Source organism: Oenanthe melanoleuca, chromosome 19 (genome assembly GCF_029582105.1).
Source record: "Oenanthe melanoleuca isolate GR-GAL-2019-014 chromosome 19, OMel1.0, whole genome shotgun sequence".
NCBI lineage: Eukaryota > Metazoa > Chordata > Aves > Passeriformes > Muscicapidae > Oenanthe > Oenanthe melanoleuca.
In genome coordinates, this window is record NC_079352.1 from 433,324 (window position 1) to 443,612 (window position 10,289).

Below are 10,289 nucleotides of genomic sequence, written 5' to 3' on the forward strand. Positions count from 1 at the left end.
GCGTCTGGTTATGGGCTCTACTCTGGAGGAAAAGGCCTTCTCCATCATTTTGGTCAGATTCCTTTAAGTGTCCCTGATGGAACCAGAGCTTGGCACAGGGCATAGGGCTGGCATGGGCCCAGCTGTCTGTTGGCTGTGTTATCCTGGGCTCCAAGAACCTGGCAGAGGATTCCGTCCAGTGGGCAAAGCTGGCTACTGGCTTTACATTAGCCTGTGCCCAAACACAATTTCAGAGTTCTATTGTGTTTAGGATTTTTTTTCCTTAGAAGTGAATCACAAAAAAAATAGGGTGAAAGTGGACTTTCTTCCTTTTGTTAGATTGGTTTTACTCACGGTCTGGTTACCATTAACAGCCCACTGAATATCCAGGAGGCCACTGGGCAGTCCAAAGAAAAATGTAATCAAAAAACAAAGAAGCAAGGGAAGAAGGAAAGCGACTTGCCCTCTGGTACAATTAAAAGGGGAGCCCAAGAATAGCATGTGATCAGGGAGCACAATAAAGGAAAGGCTGCTTCAGCAGAGATTGCACGTCACATAACTGCTCTTCAAGCACCCCAGAGGGCTCTGCACACACTATGACCTATGTGCCTTTGCAACCCACTGAGGGTCACCCTTTTACAGGTGAGAAACAGGAGTTTGTTTAAATCAAAGGTGGCTGGAATAATCCAGCACAAACATTCCATTTCACAGCCACTCTTCCTCAGCACTCCCTGCCAGGCTCACAGCAGAAGCGAAGATGCTGCTCAGGGTGGGCTTGGGCTGCTGTGCCAGGTCTCTTCCCATGGCTGCTGTGGTCAGTGGGCTCTCATTTGGGGTCCCCCAGCCACAGCCTGGTGCTGGCTCAGCAGTGTGGTGTCTCCATCCCTGTGTGTGCCCACGTGGCCGTGTGTGCATCCCAAGGTGGGAAAGGGTCTGGTGCAGCTGGGGGCAAAATAACTGGTGGAGCCCTGGGCTGCACAGGCAGGAGCAGGGGCAGGAGCAGGAGCAGGAACAGGGGCAGAAGCAGGAGCAGGAGGAGGAGCAGGGGCAGGAGCAGGAGCAGGAACAGGGGCAGGGGCAGGAGGAGGAGGAGGAGCAGGAGCAGGGGCAGGGGCAGGGGCAGGGGCAGGGGCAGGAGCAGGAGCAGGGGCAGGAGGAGGAGGAGGAGGAGGAGCAGGCGCAGGGGCAGGGGCAGGAGCAGGGGCAGGAGCAGGAGCAGGGGCAGGAGGAGGAGGAGGAGCAGGGGCAGGAGCAGGGGCAGGGGCAGGAGCAGGAGGAGGAGCAGGGGCAGGGGCAGGGGCAGGGGCAGGGGCAGGGGCAGGAGCTGGGGCAGGGGCAGGAGCAGGAGGAGGAGCAGGAGCAGGAGCAGGAGCAGGAGCAGGGGCAGGAGCACGAGCTGGGGCAGGAGCAGGGGCAGGGGCAGGGGCAGGGGCAGGGGCAGGGGCAGGGGCAGGGGCAGGAGCAGGAGCCAGCTAAGCAGAAATATTGGCCTACATTTGTTTCTCTGCCTGGTGGAAGGCATGCGAGTTTCTATGGCAACTTGTGTTTTCTGCTCGTCAGGCCTACTGACTCACTTCTGGGGGAGCCATGAAGAAAAAGATTGTTTTCTTTCTGTGCCAAGTCAAGTGGCTCCTTTCCTGCAGCCCAGAGCTCTTGTCTGAGGGCTTCTGGTCAGACTGGTGGTGACTGGTGTGACTTCACAGCATCAATTTAGGGCCACAAGAAAAGACAGTCGAATGTGGCAATGTCCTCATCCCCTTGAGAATACGTTGGCAATGAGTTAGGTTTATCTTCATTAGACAGCCCAGCTGGAGCCCTGGGACAGTCAGGCTGGTGCTGGTGGCAGCACAGAGCTCTGCAGGAGGGCAGCGTGGTGGCTGCCACCATGTGCCTGTGCCAGCAGGTAGCCCAGAGCACACAGCCTTGGTGAGCTTGTGAGTGCTGATGGGATAAAATTATCAGAGAGGCTGAAAGGAGATGTTGCTGAGGTGAGTTCTTGTAGGGGGAGCCAGAGCTGGCGAGGGCACAGCTCGGTGGGATCAGTGGGCACGTGCATGGAGCCAGGCAGAGCAGAGCAGCTTGGCTCCCGAGCCCCTCCTCACCTCAGCTTTTCTCATTGAGAAACTTCCCTGGATAACCAAGCTCGGTTTTCCAGCAGAGCTCAGGGATGCTGAGCAACCATTTTTCCTTGAAATGGAGGGGAGGTTTGCATCCACTTGTCTCAGGCTCCACTGAAATTCCCAGCTATTAGACCCTGGAGAACACTGCAAACACTCGCACGACCAGCAATTCTTCTGATGCTTTTTCTTTTGTCTAATCACAAACATATGGTACACTTTAGGGGAGATTATCCTTACATTGTTAGCTTTAAAATGCAGTTTTTTCCAGCTTTCCAAGGTCACAGCAGCTATCCAGTTAAAGGCTAGAGCAGAAATAAAACGTTAACGCAGCATGACCTTGGTCAATCAGTTAATCTTTCTCTACCCTATTTACTCCAGCAAAGTAAAAATCTATCCCCACACACCACAGAGTGCTTTGAGATCCTGGGGTGAAAGGTGCATCATAAGCTAGAGTATTAATTATTGAAGGTCTGCTCGTGTGTGTGTGGTGCTGGAGGGAATGTAAATGAATTTACTGCTGGTGTCTGTTTGTTTGTGACTAGCTGGGTCGTGGAGGTGCAGCCCCCAGGCCCCTGAACGGCTCTGAGGTGTGTGGGGGCTCCAGCTGCAGCAGCACTGCTGCTCCAGGGAGTGAGAACAGTGTAAAAGGCTTTGTCACCGTTTGACATGGAGCTCCTTGGTGATTCCCCTGCGAGGGGAGGGCAGGATGCAGGCAGCTCTCCCTGCCACCTGCAGGATGGCACGTGGGGACCTGTGTGTGACATGGAGGGCACAGCTCCCGCCTCCCCTTCCCTGTCGCTATTGCAACCTTGAGGTTTTGTGGGAAAACCTCTTCTAAAATTTCTCATAAATGGGTTTTCTGGCTGTTACATTAAGCTGGATTACACAGCATACAGCATTGATTTTTAGATTTGAGAGTGCTGAATAATTTATGTGCACGTTGCCTCCTAAACCAGACTGTGGCTGTGACAGCCCTGGCCCTTCCCAGAGCTGACACAGATGACTGTGGTAGGATACAGCCAAAATAGCAACTCTTAATTTTTAGTATCTGCTTTAAAGAAGGCAGGCTGTTTCTACTATCATTTTGTTACTGAGGTTTTATTTGAAAGTGTCCAGGAGTGTTATCCCGCTGCAAGCACAGAGCATGCTTTTTAGAGCTACTGTTCCTTGAAACGTGCTTTTGCTATCATTCCATTTTAACATGGCCATATATTACGATATCCAATTGTTTGATACAAGCATGAGTACACAGAAACAGCAAAAGGAAAATTGTCTTTTTATGAACCATGAAGCTGTTCATCAAAAATCTAAATAAAACCCTTTTTCAGACCTTTTATCAAATTGAATTGGCTTGTGCCATTCAAGCACTTCTATTTTTTACATGTATATTGTAGAATACATTTAAAAATAAAAGTGGATGTTGGCACAGAATTTAGCTGGTGTTTGCACTGTCCTTGTGCAGAGACTACCTCGGAAGAGCTTAATACACTCCTGTGTGGGTTTAAGCCATGTTCAGACATTGATGATAGGCTTGTAATTGTTTTAACAGCTTCATTTTATTTTTAATATTGTGGATCTTAAATGACTGTAGCAAACAGAGTGGAATGTGTCCATTTTCCCCTTGCACTGGATCAGCTATGGAGGCAAGAAATGTCTATTAAGTGTTCTTTTGCTGAGTCCTCAATTTAAATGAACTTGCAGGGAGCAGCAAATATTTTCCCTTGTATTTTCCGTAGCCCGGTTCCTGCGTCCCTCGTAGCTCGCAGCCTCCCAGGAGAGAAGCCCGACGGCTGCCAGGCGCTGCTCCAGACAAATCCCAATGCGGCTACTCAGCGCCCTGTAGTAATCGCCCTTAAATACTGCAGCGCCCATCCGTCAGCTGGCTGACCCTCGGGAACTGCTGCGGGATGGCTGCGGGATCGGAACCGGGATTTGTGCGGGATTGGAACTGGGACTGGTGCGGGATCGGAGCCGGGACTGGTGCGGGATCGGAACTGGGACTGGTGCGGGATCGGAGCCGGGACTGGTGCGGGATCGGAACTGGGACTGGTGCGGGATCGGAACTGGGACTGGTGCGGGATTGGAACTGGGACTGGTGCGGGATCGGAGCCGGGACTGGTGCGGGATTGGAACCGAGACTGGTGCGGGATTGGAACTGGGACTGGTGCGGGATTGGAACTGGGACTGGTGCGGGATTGGAACTGGGAATGGTGCGGGATCAGGACCGGGACTGGTGCGGGATCGGAGCCGGGACTGGTGCGGGATTGGAACTGGGACTGGTGCGGGATCGGAACCGGAGCTGGTGCGGGATCGGAACTGGGACTGGTGCGGGATCGGAACTGGGACTGGTGCGGGATCGGAACCAGGACTGGTGCGGGATCGGAACCGGAGCTGGTGCGGGATCGGAACTGGGACTGGTGCGGGATCGGAACCAGGACTGGTGCGGGATCGGAACCGGAGCTGGTGCGGGATCGGAACCGGGACTGGTGCGAGATCGGAACCGGAGCTGGTGCGGGATCGGAACCGGGACTGGTGCGAGATCGGAACCGGAGCTGGTGCGGGATCGGAACCGGGACTGGTGCGGGATCGCTGCGGGGTCGCTGCGGGATGCGGCTGCGGGGGGCTCCCTCTGCCGGCGGCTGCCGGGAGTGCGGGGCGGCCCCGGGCTCGGCCCCGGCACCGGAGAGCGGCAGCCCCGGACACCGGCTGGGGAGCGGGGCCCAGCGCTGCCCCGGGCTGCCGGCGCTCCCCGGGGGTCTCAGCACTGCCCTGGGCTGTCAGCATTACCCCGGGGTTCTCAGCACTGCCCCGGGGTCTCAGCACTGCCCGGGGGTCTCAGCACTGCCCCGGGGATCTCAGCACTGCCCGGGGTCTCAGCACTGCCCCGGGTGTCTCAGCACTGCCCGGGGATCTCAGCACTGCCCCGGGGGTCTCAGCACTGCCCGGGGATCTCAGCACTGCCCGGGGGTCTCAGCACTGCCCCGGGGGTCTCAGCACTGCCCGGGGATCTCAGCACTGCCCGGGGGTCTCAGCACTGCCCCGGGGATCTCAGCACTGCCCCGGGGGTCTCAGCACTGCCCGGGGATCTCAGCACTGCCCCGGGGATCTCAGCACTGCCCCGGGGGTCTCAGCACTGCCCCGGGGGTCTCAGCACTGCCCGGGTGATCTCAGCACTGCCCCGGGGGTCTCAGCACTGCCCCGGGGGTCTCAGCACTGCCCGGGGGTCTCAGCACTGCCCGGGGCTGTCAGCGCTCCCCGGGGGTCTCAGCGCACCCAGCGCTGTCGCAGCGGTCGATTTAGGCAGAACAACACGGTCGAGTAAAAATTGTTCGGTAGTTATCGTCTCCAGGGTGCATCCCTTGGCACGGTTTTTGACTCTAAGCCACGCAGAGGCCATTTTAGTTCTCAGGGGAGAAGAATTGTTTCTCTCTGCATTCTGTGGGTTAAATTCTGTCATTCCACGCAGGTGTTTTAGTCACACATCATATTTGCAGCAGGCTGTGGTGATGTGTTGGGTGTTTGTGGCTCTGTCAGCCATTGCTCAGGCCTGGGAGACCTCAGCACGCGCCCTATGGACTTTGGATGGACCTTTCCCTCCCCTGTTCCTCAGCAGTTCTGCAGCTGAGTGCAGCCCATGCCTGCTGCACAGTTTCAAAGCACACAGAGTCAGGTTCTTACTTGCTGAGAGACCTGCACAGCTGATACTGCCCCGTGTTTCCACACCGGCCCCATCTGGAGCTCCAACCTGGCCCTGCTCCCTTGGCACAAGTGAAGACCACAGGACTCAGCAGCCAGGAAAAGCCAGCCCAGGTGTGAGCCCCAGCAGCCAACGAGGGTTTGGGTCTTCCCCTGAGCTCCTCTGCAGCAGCGTGTGCTGTTGGAGTAGAAATGGTATGAATTACATATTATTGGCATAATAGAAACTGTCCTTTTGCTGTGCTGAAGTTCCTGGACAGGGAATTCAAGATCCAGTACAGGGATTACTGGGTAAAGCCAGGAGGAACCTGGGGAGTGTTTGAGACCCCTGAGTCCGTGTCAGCACTGCCCCAGGGTGGATGTCAGGAGAGTTTTCAGCCAAATCAGCACATCTGTGAGACCTGTTCATCACACATGTCCTGCTTAACCACTCTCCATGATTAAATATTTACAATAAGAATTTATTCATCATTAAAACTCTAAATAAAAGGATTACAGAGAAAGTCAGAATGGTTCAGTAAAAAACAGCACTAATTATTTTCACCCTTGTGGGTTTTTCTGCGTTCAGTGCTTGAATTTCAAAATGAAAATATTGAGATAAACTCCTGCTTTCATGTGAGCACAGTTGGGGGGATTTCTTATTTGGTGTGAAGCTTGAAAAGGGAGAATTAACACTCATTTAATAATTTATGTTCAGTCATAATTTAGGCCCTGAGCAACAAAGTATTTAACCAGGAGATAAAACTTTAGGCAGTCACATATTCCAGTGACTCCAGACAGATTATTCAGATGCCTGAATTGAAAAGTTGCTTATTCAGAGTGAGGGAAGAGCAGAATTCCCTTGTGCTGGAAGCTGAGTTTGGGAGCCCAGCTGGGGCAGATGGAAGCTGAGAGTTTTCAACCCAGGCTGCAAACACAGAGCTCAGTCCCTGCACAGGCCACCAGCACTGCAGGTGATGCCCTGGCTCACAGGGGTTGTGTGACCTCAGAAAAGTCAGGAAATTAATGAGAGTCATTTCTGAGCTGGGGGAAAAGTCCCAGAGATGAATACTGCCAGAAAGCAAAACTCACTGCCGGTCATGGGATGCACAAATCCTGAGCATGGCTGGAGCACAGAGAAGCTGTGTGCTGCACAGCAGAAAGGAAACAAGCAGAAGAGCAGGAAGGAGATTGTCAGATCTTCAGCATACTGCAGTTATTCTTCCACATCTGCACAGCTGAAGTGTGCTTTTTAACATCCATCACACCCCTGGTATAGGATATGTGTAGGGTATCAGGTGAGCCTTGTGCCATTATAAGACAGTGTCATCCTCAAATGGACGTTTTTCATCTCCTTCCAAATCTTGTCTGTTTTGTGGGGGGGAGAAGGATGGATATAAGGGAAGATGATGAGCCCCATAAACACTGCTGCTTTTTCCTGCACTGTCTATATATGAATATCATCACCATTTTATGTAAATAAATCTAAGCCCATTCAAACTTTATATAATGCCATCATTAACTCTCAAAACAAAGAAAAGTATTTACAACAGCCCAGCTTTATGATTAAGGTATTATCCAAATTCACCACTCGGAATGTTTCGGAGTGATTTCCTTCAGGCTCAACTACTCTACAACATAGTAGAGATCAATATCTGTGCCATCTGAGTATCATCCAGTGAGATCTAAAGGACTGACTAAACAGGAAATAATACACAGGTAGGAAGATAAAATGCCCTGGGCAATCCCTCAAACAGGTAAAAAGGCTTGTCTTGGAAACTATATATGCTCATAAGGAGACCAAAGGTCTAAATTAATATTTAGAGAAGATGAAAAAACTGCAGTCAAAGGATTGGACTGAAAGTTTTAAAACCACAGATGGAAACTGAAGAGGCCCCTGTCCCCCTCGAGCAGGGCTGGGTGTGGCAGCTCCAGCAGTGCCACCTGCTGAGGAGCCACAGGAGCCTTCTCTTCCTGGGAAGGGATTCCTGCCCATGGGCTGGTGAGGAGAACCAGTCTAACCCCAAGCAGAGTCCCCGAGGCTGGGCAGCCTGAAGGGAAGGACAGCTCTGACTTCAGACCAAGCCCCTCTGCCTCTCGGTGCCCTGAGCCCCTGGGGTGCAGGTAGCCCAGTGCCTGCTCTTCCCAAGTGTGGAGCACCATGGGCTAGAAATTGCACCTCTTGCTACTTCTAACACATATGCAATGTTTTAAACACTATCCCTAGAGTGTTCACAAAATCAACCCAGATAATCTCAGTGTTCTGGTTTATCCCTGTCCCCAGTAACAGTGTCAAATGATTCAGTGAAAACCCTTCCATAAAACCCTCCAGAGGCAGATTAATATACACCTGATGGATTCTAGATGTGTACCCAAGCTGCTCCGTCAGCCAGGTCCAAAAACTTGCAATAAATAAATTTAATCAGGAAACATCGCTCAGATATGAATGTTTAATGACGCTGATTTCTACTGTGAGCTGCCAAAGCTAGGAGCCAGCTTAGCAGTCAAGAGCCCACAGAGCTCAAGGTTTCAAAACAAACAACTCTCCTTGGAGATTAGTGTTGCAAAAGATGTGAGCAGGCAGGAATGTTTTGCCTCCTGCTGAAGCATTAACCCAGCACAGGACCAAACCACTGTATGGCACCTGAAAACGTTTCTTTCAAAAGCTGTGTTCAATCAAGCACCCTCAGGCTGTCAGAGCACTGCCTCTTGCATGCTCCATAACCTCCTCTAATGACTCATTTCTGTTGCCTTGTTTGGGATGTTTTGTCTCACCACTAAAACCCCAGAGCGTGTGGCCCTGGCAGGTCTGTGGGCTGTAGCACTGCAGGCAGGGCCTGGGGCAGGAGGAGCAGTTTGTACAGCAGGTTTGATGGCAGAGTAGCAATCCCTTCTCCAAACTGAGTCCATCAGAAGAGCACTGTAAGCCCGAGTGGTTTGTGGGATCACAGAGAGCTGGCTGGAGATGGAACCTGCAGCCACTTGCACATGCAGATCTGCTCTGCAGCGCTGCTGCCCACACCAGCAGCTTGGGCCAGAAGCCCAAGGCACCTTGCTGTCAGGATGTCCAGCTTTTGGAAGAGCCAGCTGACCAGTCTGAGCCCTGCAGAGTGACAGCCCAGCACAGCCAGCCCCAGCTGTGCGTGTCCCACCAGGGCTCTCTGCTGGGGGAACTCCTCCGTTCATTGCGGGAGCTGGGAGGAGCTGGGGAGGCAGCTCGTAGAGATGACTGGAAAGCAGCTGAAAAGTTCCATGAGAAATGGGCTTGTCTCTCCATGAGCTACACCTGCCCAAAGGTACCCCAGGTGAGTTATTCTGGCCAGGTTTCATCTACTGTAAAAAAAAAAAATCTGTATTTTATCCACCTCTTCTGCTCATGTGTGATGACACCACCCTCATTAGTGCTGTGAGGAGCTCTGATAACACAGGGATGAGTTCATGGCAAAGCCCAGGAGGAAATGACTCCTTGCATTTGCAGAGGAGGATCAGATGGACGTGCAGTGCATGAGGCCAGGCAAGGACCAGACATCGCCCTGAGCGCCCAGCACGGGCTGTGGGAAACAGAAGCACCTTTGGAGTCAGCCCCAAGCTCCACAAACCAGTACAGCCCATCTCACAAGGGTTTGGGTCTGCCCCCTTCAGTGGCCATTCCTCAGGGTAGTTTTCAGTTTGTAAATTTCTTAATGATTGTAGGCAGAATGAAAATTCTCATATGAAAACCTGTGCCTGTGGGGTTTTTTTGTCTGTTTGTTTGTTTTTGTTTTTTTTTTTATTTGTTCTTTTTGTTTGTTTTGGTTTTGGGGTTTTTGTTGTTGTTTTTTTCTTTTTTTTTGTTTGTTTGGTTTTTTTTTTTTACCATTCCTTCTATGAGAAGCACTGGGTTTTCTAACCAGTTTATTTTCCTTTTACTTCAGTAATTTTTCCCAGCCAAAAACCAGAAGTCAGTCAGAAGTAGATACTTAGAATGGAAAATTTCCTTGTGGATAATTGAAGCTCAATTTAATTTTGCAAGCTACTGACAAAGGGGCCGTATAAAGGAAAGCGTTGCTCGCGTTAAGCGTAGGTTACATGACAAGCCGCAGTGTGAGGTGTTTCCCGGGAGGCAGGCACTGCGCATGCTGACCCTTTCACACGGGTTCCCTCTTTTCCGTGCTTCTGTTCATAAAAAGGGTTCGGCTTTCCCGTGCAGCCGCCCGCCAGAGCCCTCAGCCACCGCACCCGCCGCCTGCAACCCGGGGCGGCTCAGGAAGGTTCTGCAGGGCCGGGAGCCCCGCGGGGCAGAGCGGGCCGGGCGCACCCCGCGGGCGCGGGGCGCTGTCCCGGGCGGGCTCGGCTCGGTTCAGTCGGTGCGGGCGGGGGAAGCCCCGCCGGAGGCGGCGGGCCGCACGTGCGCGGGGCGCGGCGGGCGCGGCCCCTTTAAGGCGCGCGGCGGCGCGGGGCGCCCATGTGGAGGGCAGCACGCGTGTTGTGCTGCGCGCCCATTGGCTCGCGCGCGCTGACAGCGCGCCCCGGGCC